This window comes from Halichoerus grypus, chromosome 9 (genome assembly GCF_964656455.1).
Source record: "Halichoerus grypus chromosome 9, mHalGry1.hap1.1, whole genome shotgun sequence".
NCBI lineage: Eukaryota > Metazoa > Chordata > Mammalia > Carnivora > Phocidae > Halichoerus > Halichoerus grypus.
The window spans coordinates 80,117,298-80,128,420 of NC_135720.1; the positions used below are offsets into that span (position 1 = coordinate 80,117,298).

The following is an 11,123-nucleotide window of genomic DNA, read 5'->3' on the forward strand; positions in this document are numbered from 1 at the left end:
TGAGGAAATCATGACTGATGTTGTGTCTAGAGAATAATTTCTCCCCAGGAGTTCTGTGGTTATCCTATTTGTAGCCAAGTCTCTAATGATTTAATATGAAGACAACTGAAGGACTGTTATAATATGCTAATTAGTACTTCAAATACTGTTGGTGACAAGCAACAATTTATTCTAAAGCCAACAACCTAAATGAACAGCAGGTCGAGACATGGTCGCAATGAACACTTGGGTTACTGGCTCACTTCAGTATTTGCTATGTTATTTTCACCCTTTGTGTGTTGTTGGTGTCTCTTTTACATGTGGTCTCTTGTGTCTTGCTCTGCTTCAGTCTGTTTGAACACACCTCATTTTATTGTTTTCCTCCCCAGATTCCAAATTGATTTGTTTACAGCGGCTTTGTCATACATTCTGATATTTCTTTTCCTGGCTCCTCTCAGGCGTTTTTCCTTTTGTATAAGCTTTGAGATTTTACATATAAAACAATAACACTACTGGTATTATATAAAATTGAATTATAGTTATATAAAATTAGAAAGGAATTGATGTTCTTACAGTATAATACCATTGCATCTAAAAACATGGTTCTGGGGCGCCTGGGTGGCTCAGTCGTTAAGCGTCTGCCTTCGGCTCGGGTCATGATCCCAGGGTCCTAGGATCGAGCCCCGCATCAGGCTCCCTGCAGAGCAGGGAGCCTGCTTCTCCCTCTCCCACTCCCCCTGCTTGTGTTCCCTCTCTTGCTGTGTCTCTGTCAAATAAATAAATAAAATCCTTAAAAAAATAAAATAAAAACATGGTTCTTCATTATCCATTCCTGCAGGTCTTATGACCATCAATCAAATTGTATAGTTTTCTCATTCAAGGCATATGCTTTTTTGTAAAATTTATTCCTAAGTATTTTATAGGTCTCGGCCATTACTGTGAATAATTTTCCCCCAATTTCTTTTCTAGATTCTCATCGTGTATTTATTTATCAAAGCAATGTACCAAATTTTTTTAAAAAGTTTCCTAAGTTTTCTAGTTACATAGTCCCCTACTCAATATAAAACAGTCATCTCTTATTTTCCAAGGTTTTTATAGCAGTTATTTCATTCTCTTGTCTTAGGACATTTGCTGTAAGTGAAAAAACAATGTTGAGTAGCATGAGAGCCTGTATAGTTCTTTTTTTTTTAAGATTTTATTTATTTATTTTAGAGGGAGAGATCGTGAGCACGGGGGAGGGGTAGAGGGAGAACCGGCTTCCCACTGAGCAAGGAGCCCGATGTGGAACTCCTTCCCAGGACTCCGGGATCATGACTGGAGCCGAAGGCACATGCTTAACCGACTGAGCCACTCAGGCACGCATAGTTCTTGATATTAAATTACCTGGTTGTGTTTCACCATTTAATATATTTTGTTACTAAGATATTATAGTCTATATTATAACATATTTCTCTAATCTCAAAGATTAGAGAATAATTTAATTATGAATAATTAAATTTTTATATGATCATATAAATTTCCTCCTTTAATCTTTGAGATAACAATTGACATATTTTCTGATATTGAACATCCCTAAACTTGGTTATCACTTGTTTCCTTATTACTGGATTCTAATTGCCAATGTTTTATTTAGATTTTGTCAATCATTTTTTTTATTATTTTTTAAAGAACAAACATTTATTGAATACTTCACATGTGGCAGGTGCTTATATACTGATAAAAATATAAATGTCTCATAAAAATACCAAGTGATTTTTAAAGTAAATTAAAAATTATCCCAAAGTAGGACCGTCGAAGGCTAAGAAAGAACAGACGGGAGCAAGCCCCCCCCCCCCCCCCCCCCCGCGCATGCCCCATTTCCTGAGCGCTGGCGCCAGGGCACCAGGCTCTCCAGGACGGGCTGGGTTTTCGCTGCAGTAACCATCCCCAGTCTCTGATTTTCAAAAGCAGACGTGTATTTCCTGCTCGCCCTCCACATCCACTGCAGGCCCACCGCTCCCCTCGAGCACCTGCTTGTGTGTGGAAAACTGCCGGTAGCCATGTCAGAGAGAAAATAAAGCTCTGCTTGGCACTTCCTTTCATGTTTTGTTAGCAAAGCAAGTCACCTGAGGTGGGGAAGTGTTATTCTTCACCCCCCCCTTTTTTTTAAGTTTTTATTTTGAGATGATTCTAGATTCACAGGAAATTGCAAAAACACTACAGAGAGGTCTTGTGTGTCTTTTACCCAGTTGCCCACAATGAGAACATCTTGACCAAGCACAGAACCAGCCCCAGGAACTGGACACTGCGCACCACCCACAGACCTCACGCGGAGTTCACCAGTGTTGCGTGCGTGTGCGGGTCCTGTGTAATGCCCCCCGTGGAGTTGTGTGTAATCACTGCACAATCAAGATGCACAAGAGCTCCACTTCCCCTAAGATCTCCCTTTTCTGGTCCCCCCCCCCCCCCCTTAAGCTCTGCCAACCACCAATCTGCTCTCCATTCAAGAATGTTACATCAATAGAAACACAGTATGTAAGCTTTGGGGACCGGCTTTTTTCACTCAGCACAAGGCCCTTGAAAGCCATCCAAGTTGCAGGTATCAGTAATGTGCGGTGGTGTGGATGAATGATGGATAATTTTTGAACTCGAACAGTCTAGCATGCTTCTCACGTCCTTTTTGCTGTTGTGTTTGGTTTGCAGATGGCAGTTTCCGTTTCTCCGGGGCCTGGCGCATTGCTGTGGCTTTAGCCGAAGGTGCAGGGGCGGTGCGCGCACCGAGGGCACCTGGGCTACGTGCCTGTCGTCCCGCCAAGAACCGGGGCGAGGAGGAGGCTTTCAGATACTAGTTCCAAGGATTCTCAACTTCTTTCATGGAGGCAAGTCGTGTCTCCTTGAGGGGCTGGAGCAGATGACGGGCCCCTTCACAAGTCCTACGACACCCCAGGAAAGCTGCTGTGAACAATCAGCGGTCCGGGTAGAGTCGGAACGGGCCCGTGTTAAGGGGGCAGACGGCGTGAGGCAGAGGCCTAGGTCCTAATTCAGGTCTTGGCCAAGCCACTAAGCTGTTTGTACTTCAGTTTTTTACCTGTTCTTAGGTGAGGAGAGCAGATTTTAGATAGGTTCTGAGATTTCTTCCCACTATAATTCCATGGATTCAAGTTGGCAAAAGCATCCCGAGTTCTAGAGATGCCTGCAGTCAGGAAGTCATAACGAGATGTTATATTCTTTATTTTGAAAATTAGGCCAGGGAGAGCCCCACTTTGCAGGGGAGGGGAGGAGGTTATAACTTTTCAATCTACCAAGGAAATAATAAGAGAGAAATGTCACACAGGATCCTTTACATATTATATTACTATCTGCATTTAGATTTCATGGTCTAGCTTAGAATCATAATTCACATAACAGCGAAACTCATTTCCCAGGGTCTGGATGTGTTTTGGAATAAACTTGCACATCTTCACGCCAGGAAGTTCTGCTGCTTCTTCTTCCATGACAGCACCTGTGCACAGCCGAATCTTGCCCTGAGTCAGATACTTGATGGTTTCTGATGTTTTTCTGAGACACTCCTTGGAAAGGTAGGGGGGATCTGCTATTACGATGTCAAAACTATGTGCGGCAATTTTTTCAGGTAAATCCAATGGATTATTGTAATCATAGAAGATAAACTCCTCTCCGTATATAGCAAATCTTTTGTCATATACAGAAAAGTCTTCTCTGTGTAGGGCTCTCAGTTTCTGCTAAACACTGGGGGGCGCTCACACAGGCTATTCTGCCACCTTCTCCAGCAGCTGCAATCGCTTCCTTCGCAAGTCGCAAAGCGGTTTCCTGACTGTACCAAAACTGGCTCAGCTGCCAGTTCTATTATTCCAATGTTATATTTATCATTCCCGCCTGGGTCACTTTGTTGCTTCTGCTCAGCATAAAATTCCTGGAGGGCTGCTAAGGTGTGGGAAGACAGCTGGGGCATATCGTCATCATCAGAGTCACTCATTTCACGAATTGTCTATAACCTTGACGCCCGGGATCGTCCACTCACAAGCCACGCGTGCGCAGTAGATTTTGCCAATCTTTAATCATAAATTACATAATTCCTTAGTTTTCCCTTCTGACACCATCTTTACTAGAGTTTTTTTTATTAAAGGTATGCTGGTCTCATAAATGAATTGGGAGTTTTTCACCCATTTCCATGGCCTGGAATTTTTAAAATAATCTCAGATTTAAATGTTTAAAAGTTCAAATACAAGAATTGATAGGGTCTTTGTTCGTATTCAGTGGTAGCTCAGTAACCCCTTGTCTTCTCAATGTACATAGTGTAATCAAGTTGTCTACTTTTTTTTAGAGAGAGGGAGAGCACAGTAGGGGGTGAGGGGTGTAGGGGCAGAGGGAGAGGGAGGGAGAGAATCTTAAACAGTCAAGAGCCAATCACAGGGCTCAATCTCATGACCCTGAGATCATGACCTTAGCCAAAATTAAGAATCCAACGCTTAACTGACTGAACCACCCAGGGGCCTCAAGTTGTCTACTTCTTGAATCAGTTCTGATATTTTTAACTTTCTAAGAATCCACTTATTTCCCCCAAGCTTTCAAATTTCTGGTCATGTTATATGTCTCTATTTATTTAAAGTAAGCCAGAATAAGATCAAAAAGGAAGAAAGGAGCATTAAACAGACTATGTAGAACCCTTATAAGTTTGCCTTCTACATAATTTATTCCATTAATTACTTACTCAGCCTCCTATTATGTACTACATACTGCTAAGTGCTGGGGATATAATGGTGAGCAAAAAGAGACACAATCTGCCTTGTGTAGCTTTCTTTTCTTTTCTTTTTTTAAAGAATTTATTTTTAACTAATTTCTACACCCAAATGTGGGGCCTGAACTCACAACCCCGAGATCAAGAGTTGTATGCTCTATTGACTGAGCCAGCCAGGTGCCCCTAATCTCTCTCTCTCTCTCTCTTTTTTTTTTTTTTAAAGTAGGCTCCGCACCCAGCATGGAGCCCAACGAGGGGCTTGAACCCACAACCCTGAGATTAAGACTTGAGCTGAGATCAAGAATCGGATGCTCAACCAACTGAGCCACCAAAGCAACCCCCCTCCCCTGCCAATATGTCTCTTTTTAAAGCTTTTCTGTATCTGTGATATGTCTCCTTTCTCCTTTATTTGTTCCTCTGTAAACTGGGAGTAATGACAGTACATACCTCATACAGTCATTGTGAAAAATGAATTCATACATTTAAAGAGATTTATGTATAAAAACTTATAATATATAACTCTCTTATTATTTAAAGGAGATAATAAATATTATTTATTCTCCATTTTATTTCTCTTATTTATTTTATTATCCTTATTTTATTTACTTTATTATATTATATATCTCATTATTTATTCCTTGATCAGGCTCAAGAGTTTATCTTTTAAAAAAACATTTGTGAGTTTTTTTGTGACAGGATATGGTAGTACGGAGGAAGTTCTAGTTCATTAAGTTTTATCTTCCTTAATTTCCTCTTCTAAATTGTTTGGGGAAGAAGTATTTTATTGTTCTGTTCCTAATTTTTTTTTAAGATTTTATTTTTAAGTAATCTCTGTACCCAACATGGGGCTTGAACTCACAACCCTGAGATCAAGAGTCGCATGCTCTTCTGACTAAGCCAGCCAGGTGCCCCTGTTCCTAATTTTTAAATGTGAGCTATTATTTCCTTTATTTTTCATTTTTGGATTTAATAATGAGGGTGTTTAAGTTTATAAACTTCCTTTGGCTACAGCTTTCACTAAGTCTTACAGTTATTAGGTATAATGAAGTAATGAGTGGACCAATTAAAAAATTGAAATTTCAGAAATAAATATTTAGTAATATGATTTAACATATGACAAGATAGAAATTTATTCTACTATCAAAAAGGATTTTTAATAAATGATGCTGGCACAAATGACTATCTTGAGGAAAATAAAATTCGCAAGAATATATAACATCTGGGGGGCACCTGGGTGGCTCAGTTGGTTGGGCGTCTGCTTTGGCTCAGGTCATGATCTCGGGGTTCTGGGATCAAGTCCCGCATCAGCTCCCTGCTGAGCAGGGAGTCTGCTTCTCCCTCTCTCTGCTGCTCCCCCTGCTTATGCTCGCTCTCTCTCTCTCAATCTGACAAATAAATAAATTTTTAAAAATTAAAAAAATATAACACATGCATCTCTTGTATCATACAGAAATAAATTCCAGTTTTATTACTTAAATTAAAAAAAAAATCTTGTGAGAAACATGTGACTATATGTATTGTCATGAATCAAGAAGGAGCTTGTTATCCAAGACTGAAAACTCAGAAAATGCATAAAAATAAAAATTTTGGTATGAAAAATACACTACCAAGTCTATAGACAAATAATAGATTATGAAAAAATACACGTATAAATAGATGACAATGTAATATGTGGAAGGCTTAAGTATTAATAGAGAAAAAGAAAGAGATTACTACTACTCCAATGGAAAAATGGACAAATGATAGGTGCAGCCATTCAAAAAAAAAAGCTCAAACTTAAACTACAGATCAGGGAAATGCAAATCAAAGTAATAATGAAATAGAGCTACCCTACAACCCAACAATTGCACTACTGGGTATTCACCCCAAAGATACAGAGGTAGTGAAACGAAGGGGCACCTGCACCCCAATGTTCATAGCAGCAATGTCCACGATAGCCAAACTGTGGAAGGAGCCAAGATGTCCTTCAACAGATGAATGGATAAAGAAAATGTGATACATATATACAATGGAATATTACTCAGCCATCAGAAAGGATGAATACCTACCATCTATATCAACGTGGGTGGAACTGGAGGGTATTATGCTACGTGAAATAAGTCAATCAGAGAAAGACAATTATCATATGGTTTCACTCATATGTGAAATATAAGAAATAGTGCAGAGGATCATAAGGAAGGGAGGGAAAACTGAACGGAAGAAATCAGAGAGGGAGACAAACCACGAGAAACTCTTGACTCTGGGAAACAAACTGAAGGTTACTGGAGGGGAGGTGCATCAGGTGATTCTGATGCAAACTTGCCCCTTACTTGACAAAATGTAGCTTTAATTCAGAGGATAAAATGTTTTTTAAAAAATACCGTCTTAGTATAAATAAGGTAAATGATCATTTTAACACACTGTCCTCTTTGCTAATTCCATTTTGCAAATGCTTTTCTTACTTTGAATATAATTTCCCAATGATCAGATCTGATTGGCTTTGTTTTGTTTTTCATCTGGTAGGTCATACCACTACAAACTAACTTTCCTTGAGATTAGGTGGCCACCTTAAACCCAAATTAGCTAAGACAGAAGGAGACAGAATGAAGAGAGCAAGTGATAAAAACACAGCTATGTTACAGGTGCTTTGGACAGTTTCTCTAAGAAGCGTGTTTGGAAATGTCAGGCAACAATTGATCTGGTAAAACTGTTTTAATTTTACTTTGATAAGGTAGTTTTCCTGTTAAGACAATGGAATATTGATATTTTATGCTAATTTTATTTTCTTTTTATTGCTTGTATTTTAAAAATATAACACTTTGGGGACAACTAGGTGGCTCAGTTGGTTAAGCGTCTGCCTTTGGCTCAGGTCATGATCCCAGGGTCCTGGGATGGAGTTCCGCATCGGGCTCCTTGCTCCGCGGGGAGCCTGCTTCCCCCTCTGCCCCTCCCCCTGCTTGTGCTCTGTCTCTCTGACAAAATCTTAAAAAAAAGAATAACACTTGGGTGTTTAAAAATTTTTAATGTTTTTTTCTTTGGTAGTTTCACATGCTTTATAAATAATTTTTTGTTTTGTTTTGTTTTTATTTTTTATTATTTTATTTAATTTATTTATTTGAGAGAGAGAGCCTGAGTGAGAGAGCACGCAAAGGAGCACAAGCAGGGAGAGCAGCAGGCAGAGGGAGAGGGAGAAGCAGGCCTCCTGCCAAGCAGAGAGCCGGATGTGGGGCTCGATACCAGGACCCTGGGATCATGACCTGAGCTGAAGGCAGATGCTTAACCGACTGAGCCACCCAGGCGCCCCAGTAATTTTTTTAAAATCAATTTTCTGTCAATAATATCTTCAGCTAATCATCTTCTGTCAATTTTTCAGTTGTATATTGCATTGACATTTAAGTATTTTTCCAAATCTTCACTTTAACATTACTAAATTCTGTTTCTTTTTCATTTTTTTTTCATGTAAGCTCTACACCTAATGTGGCACTTGAACTCAAGACCCTGAGATCAAGAGTCACACACTCAACCAACTGAGCCAACCAGGCACCTCTATATTTAAGTATTTTTGATAATCATTTGTTCATAAAGAAAACCACCAAGTTTTGACTGGAAGAAAGGAACATATTCTTTCCTGTTCTTACTGCATGGTTTTTGGTTTTTTTTTTCTAAGATTTTATTTGTCAGAGAGAGAGAGAGCGAGCACAGGCAGGGGGAGCTGCAGGCAGAGGGAGAAGCAGGCTCCCCGCTGAGCAGGAAGTCTGATGAGAGACTCGATCCCAGGACCAACCTGAGACGAAGGCAGACGCTCAACCAACTGAGCTACCCAGGCATCCCGTGCATGTTTGTTTTTTTGTTTTGTTTTAAATAACCTCTACACCCAACCTGGGGCTCAAACTCACAACCCTGAGATCAAGAGTTGGATGCTCCAGGGGCACCTGGGTGGCTCAGTCGTTAAGCGTCTGCCTTCAGCTCAGGTCATGATCCCAGGGTCCTGGGATCGAGCCCCGCATCAGGCTCCCTGCTCTGCGGGAAGCCTGCTTCTCCCTCTCCCATTCCCCCTGCTTGTTTCTCTCTCTCGCTGTGTCTCTGTCAAATAAATAAAATCATAAAAAAAAAAAAAAAAGAGTTGTATGCTCCAGTGACTGAGACAGGCACCCCTTGTTGCCCATTTCTAAAAGGAACATTTCAAATGAAATATCCAAATTATGTCTTGTTTTAGCATTCCTATGATCATAGGCATAATTATATCCTATACCCTAGCTATAGTAATTCATAATTAATTACTATAATACAGGCTTCTGATTATTCTTGGCCCCCTCTAACACTTTCATTCTTGCCATTGGGATCCTGTCAACATTTAGAGTTTCTTTTTTTTTATTAACATATAATGTATTATTTGTTTCAGGGGCACAGGTCTGTGATTCATCAGTCTTACACAATTCACAGCACTCATAATAGTACATACCCTCCCCAGTGTCCATCACCCAGCCACCCTATCCCTCCCATCCCCCTCCAATCCAGCAACCCTCAGTTTGTTTCCTGAGATTAAGAGTCTCTTATGGTTTGTCTCCCTCTCTGGTTTCATCTTGTTCCATTTTTCCCTCCCTTCCCCTATGATCCTGTTTCTTGTTTCTCAAATTCCTCATATCAGTGAGATCATATGACACTTGTCTTTCTCTGATTGACTTATTTCGCTTAGCATAATACCCTCTAGTTCCATCCATGTCATTGCAAATGGCAAGATTTTTTTTGATGGCTGCATAATATTTCATTATATATATATACCACATCTTCTTTATCCATTCATCTGTTGATGGACATCTAGCCTCTTTCCATAGTTTGGCTATTGTGGATAATGTTGCTATAAACATTGGGGTGCAGGTGCCCCTTCGGATCACAACATTTGTGCCCTTTGCACTAATTTCTGATGTTCTATATCTTGGTAACTTTTGCTTTTCCTGCATGGCACTTATTTGAAATTAATTTGTGATGCTGATTAACAAATGTCTCCATTACACTGGAAGGAAGCTCCATGAGGGAAGAAAATAGTATCTGTTTGGCTTCCTGTTTTAAATCCCCAACACCTAGTACAAACTAGGTACTTAAAAGGTTTCTTCAACATTTAAGAATTTCTTTTCTAATTTGTTTTGGATAGAATCCTCTTTTATCAATGTTTACAGCTAATTAGGATAAATGTAATAAGTTTTGTAACAGGCTTAAACAACTTCCAGTTATTTGAAGGATTAAAAATAATAAAAGTATATTAACAAACAGTACTTTTTTGCACAGATTTCTTAAGAAAAACAATGCTTCTAGGTACAAAGTTTGTCTGCTACAGTTTAATTCTATTTTTTTTTTAAAGATTTTATTTGTCAGAAAGAGAGAGACAGAGAGCACAAGCATGGGGAGCGACAGAGGGGGAGGGAGCAGACTCCCCACTGAGCAGCCCGATGTGGGCCGATCCCAGGACTCTAGGATCATGACCTGAGCCAAAGGCAGGCGCCCCAACTGACTGAGCCACCCAGGCGTCCCTACAGTTTAATTCTAAAGTAAATGATGGAGTGGAAGTCAGGGGAGGTATAAGCCAGCAGAGTTAAATGGTTCAGATATAAACAGAAGGAAAAACCTCCAGATAATCTTTCAATTCAATTTCATGTTTTTTTAAGTTTATTTAAGTAATCTCTACACCCAATATGGGGCTCAAACTCGCGACCCCGAGATTAAGAGTCGCATGCTCTTCCAACTGAGCCAGCCAGGCACTCTTTCACTTTCATATTTTTACACAATTTCTACCTGTATAGCAATTTAGGGGACTTGATGATCTTACAAAAGATTAGTATCATCAAATCTTTTTTCCCAGAAAAATCCATATGTATACAAGAATTAGATTTGTATTTTTTTCATTACAATGATTATAGAAAAATGCTTCTCATGAAACTTCATTTCCCCAAGATACTAGTCACCTATTTTCAAATTTCCAAATCATATAGCCAACTATCAGTAAAATATAAAAAACCTCAGGTAAGTTTCAAACGCAGTTTGTCTTAAAGTTCAGTTCACAAAAACCCCAAATAGTTAATTCTGTCTCTTGATGGGTAGTATTTATAAATAAGATTGGAAAACCAGTCCAGGAGAGAAAGAGAAAGATATAGCCAAATTCTCTATCTAGCATGCTGTGTTCTGTATTTTCCTCTTGTTTAATCATTCTGCAAATTAAAAGCTCCAAGAAATGAGTTCAACTTGCTTTAAATGCTTTCCAAACTTATTTGATGACAGAACTTAGAAATATGCCTCAAAACCATAGTTATCAAACATAATTTTGAGAATTGCCAGTCTGGCTGCATTAACCAGTCAACTAGTCCAGAATCCTATTAAAAATATAGAACCTTGACTTGTCCCTTAACTTCTGGTGACCATTAACAGTTCACAAGCC

At 39.4% G+C, this 11,123-nt stretch overlaps 1 pseudogene; it reads right to left on the reverse strand.

The window, feature by feature from the left end:
• Window positions 1–3,274: 3,274 nt before the first annotated feature.
• Window positions 3,275–3,952, reverse strand: LOC118536865 (EEF1A lysine methyltransferase 1 pseudogene; annotated as a pseudogene).
• Window positions 3,953–11,123: the final 7,171 nt, after the last annotated feature.